This window comes from Rattus norvegicus, chromosome 4 (genome assembly GCF_036323735.1).
Source record: "Rattus norvegicus strain BN/NHsdMcwi chromosome 4, GRCr8, whole genome shotgun sequence".
Lineage (NCBI taxonomy): Eukaryota > Metazoa > Chordata > Mammalia > Rodentia > Muridae > Rattus > Rattus norvegicus.
The window spans coordinates 160,789,439-160,809,573 of record NC_086022.1 but is presented as its reverse complement, the minus strand read 5'-3'; the positions used below and the strand labels follow the sequence as shown (position 1 = coordinate 160,809,573).

The 20,135-nt window shown below is 42.0% G+C and overlaps 1 long non-coding RNA gene across 2 annotated transcripts in view; it reads left to right on the top strand.

Moving 5' to 3' along the window:
* Window positions 1-19,601, top strand: part of LOC102546745 (uncharacterized) — a 47,956-nt gene extending 28,355 nt beyond the window's left edge. For both annotated transcript variants that reach the window (XR_005503895.2, XR_005503896.2), the window contains one exon: window positions 18,567-19,601. This is a non-coding gene — a long non-coding RNA (uncharacterized LOC102546745). The remainder of the gene's footprint in view (window positions 1-18,566) is intronic.
* The last annotated feature ends 534 nt before the right edge of the window (window positions 19,602-20,135 follow it).

Here is a 20,135-nt window from a genome sequence, read left to right as displayed (position 1 = left end):
AGAAGAAAAACAACCAAACAAAAACATGCTAAGAAAATAGATAAGTCATTTATAGAAAGTGCAAGTTGACGAGACAATACAAACATGCAGGTACTTCCAACTCTGTCCAGAGAGTGTGATCTCAGGTAATAAATTGGAGACATGATTTACACCAATAAATTTGGTTGTAAAAACAGTAAAATAAATCAAGTAGTGAGATAATACCAAATTCTGGAAAATGGAAAGCATCATACTTAGAGGGAGTAGAGGAAGACTGTATAACAAATTTGGTACAGCACGTACAGTAGTTGGTCAACTGTTCCATGAGCAAAGTCCAACAGTTTAGCTCTAGGTTAAGATCCTAGGTACATGTGCAATTTTTAACAGTCAAGCACAATGAAAGGTTTCTGTGTCCCCAAGAGGGACACAGACTTCACTTCTTATCTTGCAGAGATTCCTGTCCTGATTGCCCTCATTTCCTATCCTATCCTGCTGAACAATGTCCATAGAACCTTCCATTATTTAATTTATTATGTGATATTTTATTTCTTTTATAATCATTCTCTCCCTTTAGAGGAGCCTCGTGAAAACAGGATTTTTCAATCCATCTTTTGCTGCTTCATTGTCAGGACCACTCATAAAACAACTCCTGTAATGGGCTAAGTCATATAGGACCATCTCAGAAGCCTTCCTTATGAGCCCTTTACTTTCAGTGAGATATGCCAAATTGACTATTTCAGAAAGGCTGGATTTGGCCCAGTGAATCCTCTCCTTTCTAGGCTGTTCTCCAAGCCAATGCAGCACTTCCTGATAGACTTGGGCAGATCAGCTAGATATGAGGAAGAGAACCTGGAGACCTAGCTTGGGTTTCTAAACCCTCAAAACCCAGCCCCAGTGACACACCTTCTTCAATAAGGCCACGCCTCCTTCAACAGGGCCACACCTTCTAATCCCTCTAAATAGAGCCACTCCCTAATGACTAAGCATTCAAATATAGGGGCTTATGGGGGCCATTCTTCTTTAAACTACCACAGACCCGATTGCGGAAGACCTCAGGTATCTGAGTAATGAACATGGAGAAATCTAGCTAGCATTCAAATGGATCCTTCATTTCTACTGTCTAGCTTTCAAAGTGCTGGCAGTTACTACATATACACTACTAGAGGAGGAAAACAATCATCGGTCTCATCCAGGTGTGAGCTACAACAAAGACCTTCCGGACAAGAATTGACCTCTGGTGACATAGTGCCGTAAATGTTATGGAAGTAACCAACCCCATTTTGGTTGGACTTAAGGCCTTCTCTAAGAGATAGATCCCATACATTCCTGTCAATGAGACCAAGAACCAGTGGCTAGATTGGTCATGGGCTGGAGTGAAACACCTGCTATTATTGTACTGGTAAATGGACACAGCATTAAAACTACTCCTAGTGACTTATTTGTCACCAGAGATTAGTACATCACCCAATCCTCATCAGAGAAGCTTTCTTATGGAAATTAACGCAGAGCCCACAATTGGTAAACCTGCAGAGAAAAGGAAACTTTGCTCTGCCCTATATGGGATGTCTGTGCCACACTCTCCCTTCAAGGCTTGGAGAGTAATGCAGAAGAAGGGATGGAAAGACTGTAGGAGCCAGAGGTGATGGAAAATTTCAAGGGAAATTTTCTAGACACAGCAGCACACAGATGGATAGGTAAATTTACAGTGATTGTGAAAGTATTATGCAAAGCTTGCATAAGCTCAAGACGGACAGAATTCCAACACAAAGGTAAGGTGGTATCGAATTCCAACTCCTAGCTGAGGACTATTTGCATTTGATTGTTTCTGAGAGGGATAAAGTCTGCTTTCTTTAATATGTAATACCTCATACACAAACCAGACTCCAGGATAGACTCCATGCCCAAGAGTAGTCAGCCAACACAGACTGGACTTCTGGACTTGTGTCTATAAGAGGTGGTGGAGAAACATAAAGTTGGGTGGATAGATAGAGAAGTCAGGGAGGATATGGGAGGTGTTGGGAGAGGGATAGATATGATAAAAATGTCTTATATGAAGTTATTAAAAATTAATAAACATTATAAGAGATAGAATAAAAACATTTAAATTGGGGGAATAAATTGGTTTCCACTTCAGAATAGTTAGAAAAAGTTAAAGATCTAACATGATTTACAGTGAGTGATTTTGCTGCCGAGCAGTTTTATTTTGATGGGGAGATTGCCTGGGTTTGGATTTGCTTGAATAATTAAAAAACAGCCAAGATTTAGCATACTTTGCAAGGACTGTTTCTGCCAGAGAGTCATTTTGCCATGGTAAGCCATTCCACCGCTTTAGGCTTTGTTTGAATTGAGACAAGGAAAAAAAAAGTCATGGTGCTTCCTAATCCCATTTGGTTTGGATTAACCAGGTTAAAGCAAGGTCTATCTTGGAAGCAGTAGAAAGAAGACTATTTGAGCCAGAGGGAAAGTTGATACAGGCTTGGAAGTCAGACCAGAGAACTTATCTGAAAATTCAACCTGGTCCCAAACAAGAGAAAAATAAAAATCCTACATTAAGGTTGGGCACAAACAACTTCTTGATTGACAGCGGAGTCGAATACTTTCTGGGACCTATTTCTGGAATTAGAGATGTGGCAGCGACTCTATGGGTTTTCAGTTTAGCCCTCTCATTTCCATGGTTTTCACGCACAATACCAGGCTTCGAGAGTACTGCGGACCAAATTGTGTCCCCTTCATTTCCAGATGGAAACACTAACCTCTAGCATGAAACAGACTGTAAGTAGGTCACCGAGGTTGAATGTGCTCATAGGAAAGTCCTGAGTAAAACAAGGTGAAGAATAGCAAGAGACTTCAACAGTCACACAACGGAAAAGTCATGTGAGCAGACAGAGAGGTAGCCTTCTGCAGGCCGAGCAGAGAGGCCTCAGAGAAATGAACCCTCCCAGCACTTACCTTTGTGCTTCTAGCCTTGATAGCCATGAGAAAATAAATCTGTTTCTATGCCCCTAATATGTGATGTTTGGTTACACCAACCCAGCCAAGCTAATCCAGAGGGCAGTTATTATAAGAAAATCCCACCAACTCCTTATTTGTTCAATACATCGTCATAAAAGGCCACATCCAATATATGAAATCCAATGCAAATTGCAATATTGATATGAACCCCTATGCTTTGCTATAATCTCCCGAATGTTTTCATAACAAGCCGTGATGATTCATCTTCCCTATTTCTTATATCCAACGCTGTTGCTTGCAGTCGTACTTGTGTGGCTGCTGTGAGATCTTTCTTTCTGTAATTCCAGATGAGACACTCTTGTTTCACAATGTAAGGACTATTGACACACAGCAGTAAAATTGATTTGGTGTCACAGTTATGTTGTGTGGGAGCATTCCTAGGGATGCAAACTTCTGCTTGAACCAGATAGAGAACCAACAACAGACCAAAGCAAGATACCATTTAAGTCCAACTTTGTGGGTAGCGCAGTAGGTCTGAGCCTCTTTCAAGAAGCTTGGCTGCTTTCTACTTCTGCCACAAATATTATCTTGTCTGAGAACATATTTCTATGTTTAGGGAGGGAAAGGTCTAGTGAATCCTGTTAATTTTAGGTCCTTCCTGAAGCTATTGAATTGTTTACTTTCTAAGCTTAAGGCACTTCCTGAAGGACGGAATGTTTTACTTTCACTTAGAGCATCCCACTTTCTCTGTCTTAATAAGGAAACTCCAAGATGGAAGGTTTTAATCTCAGAGGAAACCACTACACAACATAGTACTAATTGGAATCCCGAACTAATAGACAGGCAATGAACACTTTGCTCAAGAGCTTTGCAAATGAGTCTGAGGGGTAGAAGTTAATGGGAACTAGAAACGTGGCAGAGAAAATGCAGACAGCTGTTCATCCTATCACTCCGCAGCAAACTCTAAAAAATGATTGCTGGGTTACACATTTCAGGTGAGAAGTGACAATCAAAGCCTGTGTACTATTATGAATAACAGGTTTTAGTTCAGCCTCTGAAAGGATTACCAGTGAGACCATTACCTTTGTATAGGAGATTACCACACATCTGGTTGGAGATCAGAAAAGAGGCTTCTGGGGCTACTTGTAGACTGTGTGGGGTGGGTTCCAATGTTTTTAATTAAAGCATCTGAGGACCTAGCGGGTCATGAAGTGTTATGTGCAAGAATGTTTGATGTAGCATTAGACAGCGCCCACATTTTTTGCTGCAAACACTGAGGTTTATACTTGGTGATTATACTTGGAAGCCTTGGAACTGAAGTTTAGCAGTTTAACATGCCATTTTTTTAAAAAATGATTTAATTTAAAGTGCGTGCATGTGTGCATGTGTGTGTGTGTGTGTGTGTGTGTGTGTGTGTGTGTGTGTGTGTGTGTGCGTGTGTGTGTTTCTATGAGACAATTTTTTTATTCATTCATTTGTTGATGGGCAACTAGGCTTGTCCCATCTAGGCTACTGTAAATAGTAGAACAGTAAACCATTCGATGAATGACTTTGAATGTTCATGGTGTTCACTGATGAGAAATATTTTCCCGGAAACAAGAATCTAATTTTTGCCTTCTAAATATTCACTAAGTACTCCCCTTTTTCCCACTGTTCTTTTTTTTAATTAGATATATTTCTTTACTTACATTTCAAAGGTTATTCCCCTTCCCAGTTTCCTGTCCATAAGCCCCCATTCCCTCCCCTCCCCCCCATACGGGTATTCCCCCTATACATCCCCCTTATTGCCCTCCATATTCCCCTTCACTGGGGGTCCAACCTTGGGAAGACCAAGGGCTTTCCCTTCCACTGGTGCCCCAATAAGGCTATTCTTTGCTACATATGCAATTGGAGCCCTGGGTCAGTCCATGTGTAGTCTTTCGGTAGTGGATTAGTCCGTGGAAGCTCTGGTTGGTTGGCATTGTTTTTTTTTTACGGGGTTGCAAGCTCCTTCAACTCTTTCAATACTTCCTCTAATTTCCCCCAAGGGGGTCCTATTCTCAGTTTGGTGGTTTGCTGCTAGCATTGACCTCTGTATTGGACATGCTCTGGATGCATCTCTCAGGAAAGATCTATATCCAGTCCCTTTCAACATGCATTTTCTAGCATCATCAATCTTATCTAGTTTTGGTGGCTGTATATATATGGGCCACATGTGGGTCAGGCTCTATATGTCCATTCCTTGAGTCGCTGCTCTAAACTTTGCTTCCATATCCCCTCCTATGGATATTTCCCCCTTTTAAGAAGGAGTGGGAACATCCGCATTTTGGTCATCCCTCTTCTTGAGCTTCCTGTGGTCTGTGGATTGCATCTTGGGTAATTTGAGCTTTTTGGCTAATATCAATTATCAATGAGTTCATGCCACGTGTGTTTTTTCTGTGATTGAGTAACCTCACTCAGGATGATATTTCCTAGTTCATTCCATTTGCCTATGAATTTCATGAAGTCATTGTGTTTGATAGCTGAGTAGTACTCCAGAGAAGTCAGAGGAGAATACCTCTGCCCATTAAGTCCTTTCTCTGAGCATGTATTCAATGTGCAGCAAATATGAGGCAGTGAGTAGGCACAGTGCAGACAAGATACTAAGGTAACTCCTTTGGTCCCTGTCCTCCAAGGAACACACTTGTTAGGAAGACAGAGTTATGGAGAAGAAGTGGGTGAAAGGAAGAGAGAAAAGAAAATGTGGAGGAGAGTTTTAAGATGAAAGCAGCTTCGAGGGGAAGAGTTGGGGGCCAGTGGGTTCCTGCAAGCCTTGGGGTGGTGTGTTGGGCAGTTAACCAGTTCTGCTTCCATCAGCTTGAGAGTTTGCACTTAGAGTAAGAAGTCATGTCCATGTGTGCACAGGATGGCAATCTCCACAGCTAATTATTTCTCTCTGCTCGGGTGGTGAGAAAGGCATATGAAGGCTTGCTAGAGAGAAATGGAGTCACAGATTTACACAATCTGAGGGTGAAGCCCCAGAGTCTTCTGGACAAAGGTGGCTATCTACAGAAATGCCTGGAAAATGAGTGAAGTAATTTAGTGCCCAATAGAGAGAGTTCACCTATGATTCTGTAGCTTCCTGGATTCTTGCCCAGGCACCAAGTCTATAAATGTTTGTGTTTGTGTTTTTTCTCACGCCGGGGAAGAGACTGTGGTCATGGGCAACTACCAAAGGCTTAGCAGAAGCGACCTATATTAAGATGAAGAACAACACATTTCATTTTTACTTTCTGGTTCTGTGGGATCGACACATTAATGCAAAGAGGAAATCAACTAAAAGGAGAGAGTCTGGCCCTGGAAGGCAGGTGGGACTCTTTGCATTACATGGAGTAGGTAGCAGTATTACATACACCAACGTTGACAAACCCACTCCATTGAGGTAAAAGCAATTCTGAATGATACCAGTACAAACACTAGGTGAGCCACCTCCGTAGGTAAAGACACTTGCCACCCAACTAACAACTATTCAGTCTCCAGGACCCACATAGTGGGGAGAGCTGACTCCTACAAGTCCCCCTTTGACCTCTACATGTAAACACATGCACACACACACACACACACACACACACACACACACACTAAATGGAAATATTAAAACACAAAAACAAACAAATGCTTTCTGAGGAAGATTTCAAAAAGAGATCACAAATGTAGGAATAGGCTAACTAGTCAGAAAACCCCCTATTGGAGGAAAGAAGGAAATGTGGAGAGGAAAGGGAAGAAGAGGTGCCCCTTATACTTTGCTAAATAGAGCCACAGTATGGCATACCTGCCCATCCGTCATTTATGAGGGACAGCCTGCTTAATTATCACCTTGTCAAGGCTCTTCATGAACCAAGTTCTGAGACTTATGGGTAGGAGGTCTAATGGGGTAAAAGGGACACCCATTGAGCAGAAATTGAACTGCAAAATATGGGCAGTGGAAGTAACAGTCCCCTTGCAGGGGGCTCTTGGATTTCAGTGAGATTTCAGAGATAAATATGTAAAAGCAGGGGACAGCCTTTGTGGCCTTTTATCCACCAGTCATTGGTCGTGGGCTGCCACTGAGGGCAGGCATAATAGCAAAGCACCAGGACTCTGACTGAGAGAAATGCCTAGAAAAGGAGCCAGGAACTCAGGGAATGAGTGCCTCCATGCTTAAACTGACACCTAGATCTCAGCAAATCTGGACCAGAGTCCTAGAAATTCCCTGTAAATGTGACCCTGCAGAAGCTGTTTTCTGTCCCTGAGCCACTTTCTCGTCTACAAAACAGAGTGGGGACAGATGGTGTTCAAGGTACCATCTAAATTTTGGGGTCAAGGATGTAAAGTAATGTCAACAGCTTACTCACTGGGAACAAGAATTGTCTTCCCATCATGCTTTGCATTCTTCTTTCACCAGCAAACTCCCGTGCAAATCTATCTGTAAGTTTTCGACACCTCTCTACTCTCTTCTTGCTTTCATCTGAGTAAGATTTCAATATGTAGTACAAACTGACCACTGACCTCTAACTCCCAATGTGCCTGCTTCCAGCCTCCTGATTTCTAGGATTATAGGTGTGCACCACCACGCTGAGTGTCATTTATTCATCATTTCTCAATTTGCTGATTCTTTGATGGAAAGTGTAGTACTTGGTGCCATTGATGAAAGGAAAGTGGATCTTTTAGTCAAGTGTGTTCTCCAGAGACACGAAATGCCTACCTTTTCAAAACAAAGTTGTGCTAGATAATGAGTGATATGCTTTGGGAGGCTGGGAATAAGAGTTTAGAAACTATCATACAATATTTAAAGTCACTGAAGGTGTTTTTAAACAGTGGCTGAATGCTAAATTCTAAAGACCATGCATGTTACAAAAGTCATCCACAACACAAATCTGAAAACCACAGAAGTATGGAGACCCACTGAAAACTATTTTAAAGTTGCATATCAAGCAAACAAATAATTATAGAAGAAGGTCATTTTGTTTTATCTTTTTACCTTAAATATACACGTTTTCATGATACCCTAAAGGAAATAAACCAGTTCCACTCATAGTGCATTACGGAAGTAGAGAAGTGTGTCAAGGTTGTATTGTGAGTGTTTGCTGAAGGGAAATGGTGTGACCTACATACAAGGTGGTAAGAACCAGACAGACAGTTAGAAAAATGCAGTAAGACCACTGGGCGCTAATTTTAACCTGGGACACTGCAGAATCAGGGCTCGTTCAGTAAGTGACAAGCAATATGTAAAGTAGAAAGGCAATTGCCAGTTAAATTGCAAGAAAGAAATGCCTTCGAAATGTAAAGCAAGGAACTTCCAAAGATGTCTGAGAATTCCTTGAAAGCTGTGAACGTTCGTAGAATGTCCTCCTTCCAGGTCAAGGGAAAATCATTGAACATTTGGGTGTCATAAACATAGTTCTCTGCATGCATCTGTGTTCTTACTGAGAAGAAAAGATGGTGAGACTACAACTACTAGTAGTAATGATTGTGTACTCAAAATTACAGTGGTAGTAATGACTGATCAATATTCGATGCAGAAACAGATTCAAAGCACTACAGAAGTAAGAACGCAACAAGGAATTCAAGAGTAGAGATAGGGTTCTAAGCATTGTCTTAGCCTCCATCAAAAGGCAGCCCGAGTGTGTACAGCTGCATGCTTATCTGTTTCAAGCTTTATTTTTCTACATATAACATGTGTCCTCTTTTCTTGCTAAGAGGTGAGTTCATAATAAAAATAGTAATGAGTCTTTCTTCTCTGCTGCTGTTTATGGAGGTTGAGAGTGGAAAGGGAGGTGGAACACTCCATCTCAGAGACGATCCAGCGAAGACATGAGAAGCAGCTAGCTCAGTGGTCTGGTCAAAGTGTCTGATGAAGTTATTATGTCAGCTTTTTGCCTCTGTGCAGATATAGCTGGTAACATGTGTTGCAAAGCCTCCTCAATAGCAGAGTTGAAAGCCAGGGTCTGGCAGATGAGTGAGCTTCAGGAATGGCCCTTATAAAGAACGGCTTTGCTTTGTTCTCCGTTCATGCGTTCGATCCAGTCCATCAACCATAACAAGCTATGCAAATGCAGGCCAGTGTGACTTTCAGTTGCTTGCTATCCTGCTGGCACATCATGTGGCTTTCCACTGAGATGCTTGGTGGGGGGGGGTGTGAGGGTTGGGGGTGTTTCGGAGAGTATGCTGCTGGGCCACTCCCTTCTCAGAAAGGGATGCCAGGCCATCAGCAGAGTTAAGGAGGCTGGAGAAAGGCTGTGTACCCTCTGCATGTGTGTGCGTGAATCGGGGAACTCCTCGGTGACCACAGGCTGACCAACATCAGTTTAATTGCTTCCAAGCACAAAAACATCCCCAAAGCCACTTCTTTGATCTAAAGTTGTTTCTCAAGTTCCACAAAGTAAATGGTGGACGGCACTGCCTGTCAACAATGCCAGCTACTGCAGCCGTCAAGTAATCACCCCTTCTGCTCAAATGTTATAAATGCTCCTATAACGTGGTCGCCATGAAGAGCATCGACAGCGATGGTGAGTAGACCAAAGCGAAGACCACCTGCCAGAGTTGCAGATCAACAAGAGGTTAAAGGCTCTTTACAGAACCAGAAACATCCTCATTCATTATTTCTTGAGTTCCCTGAAGATCTGTGAGGTTGTTGCCATTACCCCTAGTCTCCAAGCAGAGAAAACTAAAAACAAGGAACATGAGAGAAATTGTTGAAGGCACAACAGTTCTAAGAAGCTTTATTCAGGATTCAAACCATCACCACCCATCAGGCCTGCCCATCAATATGTTGTCTTGGTTCTCTCTCTGAATCCTTAGCCACCTTATAGACTGGAGCCATAGCTTGCATTTGGGAGCTTTTCCTGGAGAGCAGAGCTCTCTGGAGACTTTCCTTGATGGAAGGATTTTAGTTGACTGTAGTCAGGTCGGCCGAGCAGCAGCGTCTAGCACTTGATCTGCCTGAGTCTCTGCGTGTCAGTTGCTGGCTTCTCTGCACTGCACTTCTGCTGCAGAGCTGGGAAGAGCTCCAGCTCACAGTTTACTAACCATGTACTGGCCTAGACACGAGACTCGGTCAAGAGTCTACTATATTGTTATCATGGAACAGGGTCTATCACAGTTTATTCCTCAATGCATACTTTGTTCAAAGCACTATGATAAACTCACTGTCTGCAATTATGAAAAAGACTGGCATGCCAATCAGCCTATAAATATGGAATTTAAAGTCATAAGGTTGGATTTTTTTTTCATGAGGGGAGTGAAACTATGATAGACTTAACATTATTTTTTACCTTCTCCTATAATTAAAGGCTTAGTGTGTCCAATGAATATGTAGAAATGCTCAAATGGGGAGAACATTAAAGAAAAAGAAAAATGCAAAATTAAGGCACATGTGAAGAGCTTTCTGGAAGAGGCTTCAGCTAGAGGAAAGGCACCTGAATGGGCTGTTAGAGATTCCAAAATAAGCACTTGATAGAGTGAATTCAGGGAAACAATCATTCCGGTGAAACAGTCACCCTCTATGCCTCCACCTTCCTCATTGCAATGAGGGTGTCTGTAACTACACAGCGGTCATACAACGAAAGGGAGCCAGATCAATGAGCTCATGCTGCTTACACAGAAAGTGAAAAGGAAAAGAGAAAATCAGGATGCTGGCCAGTGGGAGAGAACTTGCCTACCACGCTTGAGACCTTCTGCTCAATCCCTTGAATCATAATATAAATGAATAAATTAATAAATAAATAAATAATCAATGACTTTATTAACTAGTTAAATTGACAAGTAAGAAGAAAACAGTAAAACATTAGATAAAAGGAGCACTGGAAAGAAAATAACAAGACAGCAGAGAAAATAAATAAGTCTAGAGCTAAACATTTGTAAACATTGATAAAACTGATAGAGCATGACATAGACAATCAAAAGATAAATAAAAGTATATGGTATTGTTTGCCAATAAAGATAATTAAGGAAGAAGCATCAGTGTGGAACTACCAACATTAAACACACAAGGGAACACAGTGAAAAACGGTGTTTTAATACATTAAACCGTCTGAATGAACTGATCAAATTCATGTAAGGAAGAAACTATCAAAGTTAATGCAGGAAGAAACACATAAGAACAATTTTTAAATATACTGAAGAAATTGAATTTCAGTTAAAATTTTCCTCAAAGAAAGTACCTGCCCCAAATTTCTTTATTGCTAAATCTATTGCAATCATAGAAAAGAAAGATGAGTTACAAATGTCCCAAACAAACTCTGATCAATTCTTACCATATGCACACTTAAGGGACAAATGTGAATCTTTTTACATGTAATTTTATGGAAATGTAAGTCACAAATAAAGCGGAAAAATATTTGTAAAGTAAAAGTTACAGGGGTTGGGGATTTAGCTCAGTAGTAGAGCGCTTGCTTAGTAAGCATAAGGCCCTGGGTTCAATCCTCAGCTCCAGAAGACAAACAACAAAAGTTACAAAACATAACTTGTGAGAAGAAATTTACATCTGAGTAATCATATCTTTTTTTAAATAAATTGAATCAGTAATGTAAAAATCTTTTGACCAAATAAGATTTGAGCTAAGATGATGAACCTACTAAAACATGCTTAGAATGTGTGGCACCGACCTCACATAAGCCCAAAATATAGAGCAGGAATTATTCCTTTCTGAGTCATTCTCAGAACAAAATTGTATTGACATGATATTCTGGGGAATATATTTCAATAGATGTGGTACTGACATCATATCCTTAAAAATCAAATGAAATTTCATAGAAATGCGTTTGCAAATCAAAGATGAATATAGAAAAAAATCATATCTTGTGACCAAGTGGGAATTATTCCAGGAATACAAACCAGGTTAAGGACTGGGAAATCAATCAGTATAATTCAAGGCACTAAAAGAAAAGAGGATAAAAAAATTATATAACTGCCTCATATAAGCGGGAAACGTAGCTGATAAAATTTGATATTGATTTGTGGCATTAAAAAACAAGCAGTAATAATTTATCAGTAGAAGATATATGGTTCCATTTATAAAATCTGAGAACAGGTAAAAATTAATATGTGTCTAGAGAACTCATAAAATGACTTACTGTGGTGAAAGTTGAAGCTGGGCCAGGGAGGATTCTAGAAAGGACCTGGGGGAGATGAGCATGAAGAAAGAGCTTTGGGTGTTGAATAGAGGACTGTGCCACTGTCAAGGCTCTTCAAGCCACTTTGTAGACTTTAGGAGTAGAACAGAGGCCACTAGGGGACAAGAAGTGGGCTAGAGAGTAGCTCATGGGAATCAAGTGCAGTTGGACACAGGGACGTGGTTCCGTGTGGTAGAGCACCATATGACAGCACTGCTATATTCAAAGCAACTAGAGAACACTTTAAGCTTTCCAGCATTCAGAGATGGTTGAGGACATGGAGACGCTAGTTTCTCTGACCTGACCACCACTGATTGCATCCTTGTGTTAAACTGGAAGACCCCCCCTCAAAAAGATACAAATGCTATTCCAACCAAAAAATTAAGACAGTCAAGGCCTTAATACGTCATTAAATAATATGGATTACATACCCTACACACACACACACACACACACACACACACACACACACACACACAGAGACACACTCATTGATCACTTATAAGAAAAAAATCAATTGTTGAAATTTAGAAGGCTGGAAGTGGCAGCAGCACAATTTCTGGCCCCTCCCAACTTCATACACTGAATGGAGTTAAAGTAACTAGATAGCAAACCTTCATAAACAACACTTACACCACAGTTAATCGATAATTCAGAGCAGATGGGTCCAATCACTAACAGCCATAAGACCTATTCACACCTGGGTCACAGAAAGCAAAAGGCAAACAGGAGCCTGGTTCGCCAGGGAGGGCTTGGTCTAAGTACTTGCAAAACTTTCCCTTGTACTGCTTCATTAAGTTATACACGTCATATTTTCTATTTCTCTCATTTATTTTATAATAAAATGTATATGTATATAGATGTGTATGTGTGTATTAAGCATCTGTCATCTATGTGCTTGTCTTCCTGTCTGTAATACTCAAGGACATTTCCCTGAACAAAGATGTTGTTTGTTCAACATCTTTGAGATGTTGAGAAGAGTTCTATAAGGCATCAAGATTAATTTCTATACCCCGGGATAAAAGGTAGAGACCCACCTCTGTACCCATCTGCATCAATAAAAGGAAAAGTAAAACAAAGACAACTAGACCTGAGGCTGGGACTTGGACATTAATCTGTGAGCAATGTCAACCATCCTTGCTTCCGATTCTCCACCCTCACACACACTCCGCTGGGACCTGGCTCTCCCTTTGTCCCAGGCAATTAGCACAGTTTACACTTGAGTGATCATTGTTTTGACCCACCCTAAGTCTCGGCATCCGGACTCCATCACCCACCATCTGTCCACGTGCCAGGAGGACTTCTCAGCATCTCCAGCAAGCACCGGAAGTGGGTCTTGGCCACAGGCCTAACCTGTGACAGGTGGCCAAGGGACAGTCTTCTGTCATTCAATGTCTCAAGGACCACAGAGGATCAAACAGCTACAGATCTCATTGTCAATTTTGCCTCAAAGATAGAGAAGACGAATTGGGAAAATGGAGGAGAAGATGAAAGAGGCACAAAGATGAAGAAAAGACTGCTGAGGGAGCAAAGGGGAAAGGAAAGGGAAGAGAGGATGGGGGAGAGGAGGCTCTATATACCAGTGTGGATAAGGAAGGCGCCTGCTTGGCCAGGGAAGGGACACTCCTGAGAAGGGTTGGCCACTTCCAGAGAAGCTAAACTTTCTTATAACTAAATAGTTTCAACATTCAATAAGATACACACAATCTTTAAGGATGCTTGTTCCTCATTCTTATCTAAATATTTATTTGTGGGAAGAGGTTTCCAGAGTAACTGGGAAAAAACAGAAATTCTCACCAAATCCACAAAAGGCCAGAGTGATAGTCTCACACTGTCACTGAGATACTGGGGAGCCAGTGGTCACACTGGGACAATGGTGACATCTGAATGCAAGAAAGCAGCCTCAGACTTGGGTCTTGCCCCTCTCTGAGTACAGGCTGGACACTGGGAAGCTAATTGGGAATGAATGTAGGGGTATTGACCAGGTCGAGGAGAGGAAGCACGTCAAGTCTCTATAATGCTGCAGAGGCCAGAACTATTTCCAAGAGCTATGCATCATGTCACCGACAAGGATTGTCTTGGCTAGAGTCTTTAACTTGAAGAATCTTCTAAGAGTGGCCAGTGTCTACCGTCAAAAACCTGACACCTTGTATCTAAACTCATCTTTGGTGAGAAGACCTTAGTCAGCAATGTCTTGGTGACTAGTTTACTTTGGATAAAAATTGGAGAGGACTCGTGGTGGAATTTAAAATAATGTCCTATTTCACTGATTAGATAATTCAGTGAAGTGCTTGCCATGTTGGCATGAGGACCTGAAACTAGACAGTCCTCAGAATCTATATGGGGGAAAATGCCAGACTTGGTATGTAGTTAGAGTCCCAGCGTTGGGAAGGCTAAGACAGACAGGGCATAGCTGGATCCATGGGGCTTGTTGGCTATCCAGTTTACTTTAGTCAGTGAGTTCCAGCTCTGTGAGAGACCCTGCCTCAAAACCCAAGGTGGATGTAGTCTTTAGGAATGACACCTGAGGTTGACCTCTGGTATGTGCATTCATGTACACACACATACATGCACATATGAACACACATGTGAACACACACACACGTACAAAGAAAAGAGATTACTGAATGGGTGTAGAGGTGTGGTTAAGTCAGCTGTGCAGTATTCATTTCCTCTTTAACATAGTGCTTTCGGTGGGGTCTGCCATTGGAAATGTATTCTTTAGTAAATACATCTTTTAAAGAAATTGACTGGCATGTAAGCAGGGGAGTCTGTCTATGTGTCACACTACTAAGTGTGCATTGAGTACCTCACAAGCTCTCAGTATCTACACAATAAAAAATAACCAATACATTCCGTCTACTTGTACTTGGGACCTTGCCCTGGAAAATCTCTGAAAATAGAACTTAAATATTTCCCCCTGGGTGGCTTTGCTTTAGCTTAAGTGTTCCCATGTAGTCTGTCATATATGTCTGCCTCCTTGGGTGCTTCATGTGAAAGCTCACTTTTGTCATGGCTTATGCGTGGATCTTCATACATGATGGCCAACAGAATGAAACTGAGATTAACAGAAACACAGCCATAGGAAGGTGTTGTCTCAAAGTCAGAAAATGGGTACTAGGTAAAATTAAGGAAATGTATTCTAAATCAATCATATCCCCCCAACCCCCCCCCCGTTCTAGCTGTATTTTTGTTGCTCTGATAGTACATCCTGACTAGAAGCAGTAGAAGAAAGGGTTTAGAGTCCTGGGCCTCAGTCCATTATTGTGGCCAGGTCAAAGCAGGAACTCAAAAGCAGTTAGACATCTCATTCACAGTCTGGAGCAGAAAGAAATAAACACACCTATGCTGCCTGCTTGCTGCCTGCATGGCGAGCTTTCTTTAGTCTTCTACATTCCAGAGACGAGTCCATGAGATGGTAACGCCTACCATTCAGGGTGAACTTTCTGATTCAATCAGGAGTTGAGATAATACCCTACAGATATGTCCACAGGCATCCTTATCTAGATAATTCTTCATTAAGATGCTCTTCCAAAATGACGTTGGGTTGTGTCCAGTGAATGGTCCAAACTCACTAGCCCACTGGGTAACCGGATCTCTTTGCAACAGAATGGAGTAGGCTTTAGTAGCATTTCTATTTTTCAGATTTGGAAACTAAAGTCCAAGAGAAGTTAAAAAATTGTTCAGTCTTACAGTTCGTGAGTGGCAGAGACAAGAGTTCAAATGTATTGGTTTTGCTGTAAACTAGAGACTTAAAATGAACAAGAACACGGTGGAACAGGGTATGTAAACGACTAAGAAAGTGTTTGATCGTGATCTCTGGCCATCAAAACAAGGCCGCCATACCATCCATGGATCAACTGTTTGCCTTTTGCTAGGGCTGTATTTTCAGAAAAAAAAACCAACAAGATGTAAAGTTGGGCTTTCATGCTGTTCAAGAGTTTTCTAAGGTCACAGGTCTAAAGCTGGTAAAAGTGGCACTGGCCTCCGATCCTGACCTGGGCTAATGCTCATCATCACTGTGCCCTCCTATGCTTCCCCGTCACCGAGCCACCATTCCGTACAGCCTTCACTAACTTCCTTGTGCCTGAGTGCCCCGCTGGAAAGCAGGCTCGTATTCAGTGCTGTAACACTGTCTCGGTGTTTGTGCGATGGTGGGTGAGTGCCGAGATGACTTCACACCATTGCTAAACTGGTTGATCCTGAGCTGATTTTGTTTTCTCCTCTCAAATTGGCCCCAAACACAGTAAAACTGGGGATGAGCTCAAAACAAACCACACATGAAATGACTGAAATTGAAAATACCGTGCAACAGCACAAACTCCAAGCTAAAAGTTAATCATGTTACAGTTACCAACATATAGCTTCTTCGCCACATCTCTTGATTCAGCAGTTTAACTAGATTTTCCATTGAAGGCAAATCTTTCAAATGGTGTGCGTTTTCCACAGCTTGCGTTTTCTGACTTCTTTTCACAAAAAAAAAGATGACTGATGATATTCAAGTATGTGAGATTACATTAAGTGCCTACTGTGTGAGAGGACAATAACTGAGGGCCTAGTGCAGGCAAGGAGACATTTGACTACCTCCCTACAGATTGTAAGTATGAAAGAAACATTGTAGGCTAGGTTTGGGGGACTACACAAGATGGCGTTGATTCTTTCATTATTGTGGAATGATGACCCAGTTAGAGAGAATGTAGCTTATGGTAATATGGGAGGACACAATTAAAAAGGAACAAACTTACACCCACCCAATGGCCTGAAGTCAGGGACCCCCTGAGGTTAAATTAGGGAAAGGCTGGAAGAAGTTGAGGAGGGTCACCCCATAGGAAGACCAGCAATCTCAAACCTGGACCCCCCAAGATCGCTCAAACTCTGAGCCACCAACCAGGCATCATCCGCTAGCTGGTCCAAGGCCCCTGACACATATACAGCAGAGGACTGCCTGGTCTGGCCTCAGTGAGAGAAGATGCACCTAACTCTTGAGAGACTTGAGGAACCATGGAATGCGGAGGCCTGGTGGGGATGTGGGGTGTGGCAGTGTGGGGATAGGAGAGGAGGAATGGAAGAATGGGATGAAGGACTGTCAGAGGGCAGTACGGGAGGGGAATAATGATTAGACTGTAAAAAAAAAAGATTAAAAGAAATAAATAAAATGAGTAAATAAATAAATAAATAGGAATAGACTGGGATCCTGGGAATCCCCCCACGTCATGAGAGCTTTGCCTTTGGTAACAATAAATATGATATTACAGTTAAACAGTTCCTCTCTATAAAATGAAGAGGTTGTACAGAGTGGCCTTCTGGAAGTACACACATCCTGTGATTCTCTGTGATGTTTGTAAGTCGACATGGATGTCTACTTGCCATCTTTCTGCTGAAGCCTAGCGACTCACCAGCCATTAGCAGGCAGCTTAGGTCAGGGTTTGCTGCAGTTCAGGATTGCGAGTCGCTTCTTTGGCCCTGGTGCTTACCTCTTGGGGTTGTCTCAGCACACTCAGAAAATTGTTTAAATATTTATTTTTATTAGTTTTAACTAGCGTAAACAAGAGTCAGGGGATGTGTATATATTTTGGTGCCTTTAGAGGCCAGAGAAGTTAGAGATGGAGTTACAAGAAGTGGTGTGTCTCCTGCTATAGATGCTTCACCTGGGTGCTCTGCAGAAGTAGTAGTAGTAGTACTAGTAGTAGTAGTAGTAGTAGTAGTAGCAGCAGCAGCAGCAGCAGCAGCAGTAGTAGCAGTAGTAGTGGTGGTGGTGGTAGTAGTAGTAGTAGTGTAGTAGTGTAGTAGTAGTAGTAATAGTAGTAGTAGTAGTAGTAGTAGTAGTAGTAGTAACAATAGTAGCAGCAGCAGCAGCAGCAGCAGCAGTAGCAGTAGCAGTAGCAGTGGTAGTAGTAGTAGTACATGCTCTAAATAGCTGAGCCTTTTCCCTAGACTCCCACACACTGTTTGAAGTCTTGTCCTAAGAGCAGACACTTGCTAATAGCAAAAGTAGATGTAGGAGCATGATGGTACCACGGTCGTGATGATTCTAAATTCTAGGCAGGAGGCACTCTTTCCTTTTTATTATTTATTTATTTTGGTAGATTGGAGGGCATGCACGCATGTGGAAATAAGAGGGCAGCCTGTAAAAGTCCATTCTCTCCTTCTACCACGTGGGCTCCAGTGTTTAGAACTCAGGACTGGAAACCATCTTCCTCGCCTCCAACCTGTGGTTTCATAGAGAAAAGTTCTGACCATCCTTTCCTTCAGTGAGTCTCTACTGAGTGAAAAACATGTGTGAGAGTCACGCAGAGCCCACAGGGGCCAGGGGAAGCTCAGACTTACCAAACGAGTCCTCCATAAACCAGAGCAGGTGAGTTAGAAAAACGTTTACCTTAGCGCTCACCCCCCTGGCTTTCTGCCTCTTCCTTCCTCTTCATCTATGGCTACCTCTGGTGGAGCTCTCAGAATGGCAGGTGCCAAGCAGGTCTCTTAAAGCCATGGGTTCACGTCAGCTAACAGAGTCTCTCCTTTCCTTCTCAGAACTCATGGAAGAATCTTTCCTGGGCACTCAGTTCCACACTGTAAATAACAGGCGATAGAGCAAGACAGCGGTACGGAGACTGCCAACACCTACGGCAGCTCAGCCTTGGCCCCGTGTCTGCGATAGCACAAAGGAGGAATTATTAATGACATTTGATCACCAGGGTAAAGCAAGCGTGTGGGCGATTCTCTCCAAAGACAAGAATACAAAAGACTGTGCCTGAGGCTCAGGCTTTTATTAGTGGCAGATGAACACTGGAACAGAGTAAAGGAGATGCTGTCTGATATTTTACACAACGTCTTTCAGCCATTACTTAATAAATAGCGATGCATTAATTTTCAAAGCAGTGGCAGGGGAGAAAATATTACTTTCTTTTCCTATCCTAAGATGAACACACACACACACACACACACACACACACACACACACACACACACACACACACATATTTTAAAGGTTAGGAAATTTTGGGAGAGAAGATGTGTTTCAGAAAGAACTTCTAAATAGAATTGCTTATCCTTTTGAGCACCATTAATTTCAACACAACTTTGCCACTCGAACCATGTTTCCTTCTTAGTAAAGGGAAAGGTTCTGCATACAAGGATCTGTTTAAGACACGGAAGCATTTGTTTTGATTGAGATTATCAGAGCCGGTATGTTTGGGATCTCTTAGGAACTTGAGTAAATACTCCAGCAGCATTCCATTTCTTATTTCCTAAAAGGTCAATTTGTTAGGAGTGCTTATGGCCATCTTCACAGTCCCAAATGTCACTTGTAGATGCTCCCCAAATGCCCTCTCAGGAACTGCGTTCCACATCCCCTAGAACTGAAAACAGAAGAGTGCTCGAGACCCATAGAGACGATCAACTTTGAAATGGTTCAGGCTCAGGGCATTAAGCACATCACTAATTCAGTAGCTGACGCAGGGCTGTAGAGATCACCAAGAACTCAGGGTCAGTGCGGAGACCAGGAGCACGAGTTCTGTTCATCTGGTCATCCCCTTTGTCACTGTTCTCCATTTTTCATGTTAGTATCTTATACCACAATAAAAATTATCTTCGTAAACATTGATTGGATTCCCTTAGATCCTTATAAGGCAGGCTTTCTTGGTCCTACCAAAGATGCTACCCCATCCTCTGCAAGATGCAAAGCAAATAACAAAGTAAGTTTCCAACTTCTTTGGGAAATTAGTGGATTGGTTTGTAACATTCCCATTTTCCTATCCTAAGATGAAAATACACACACACACACACATACACACACACACACACATACACACACACACACATACACACACACACACATACACACACACACACACACACACACAGAGAGAGAGAGAGAGAGAGAGAGAGAGAGAGAGAGAGAGAGAGAGAGTCAGATGTCTTTATGTCTTTATTATACAATTTAGTTCTTAAGGAACAGAAATTATAACTGTGGCAATAACAGACTTCCTAACACCAAACTACCAGTTAAGTGACTACAAGAAAGTAATTGAGTGGGGGTGTACCCCTTCTCCAGGAAGAAAATCCCCTACCTCTGATGTGTAGGAACTAGACTGAGTGTTT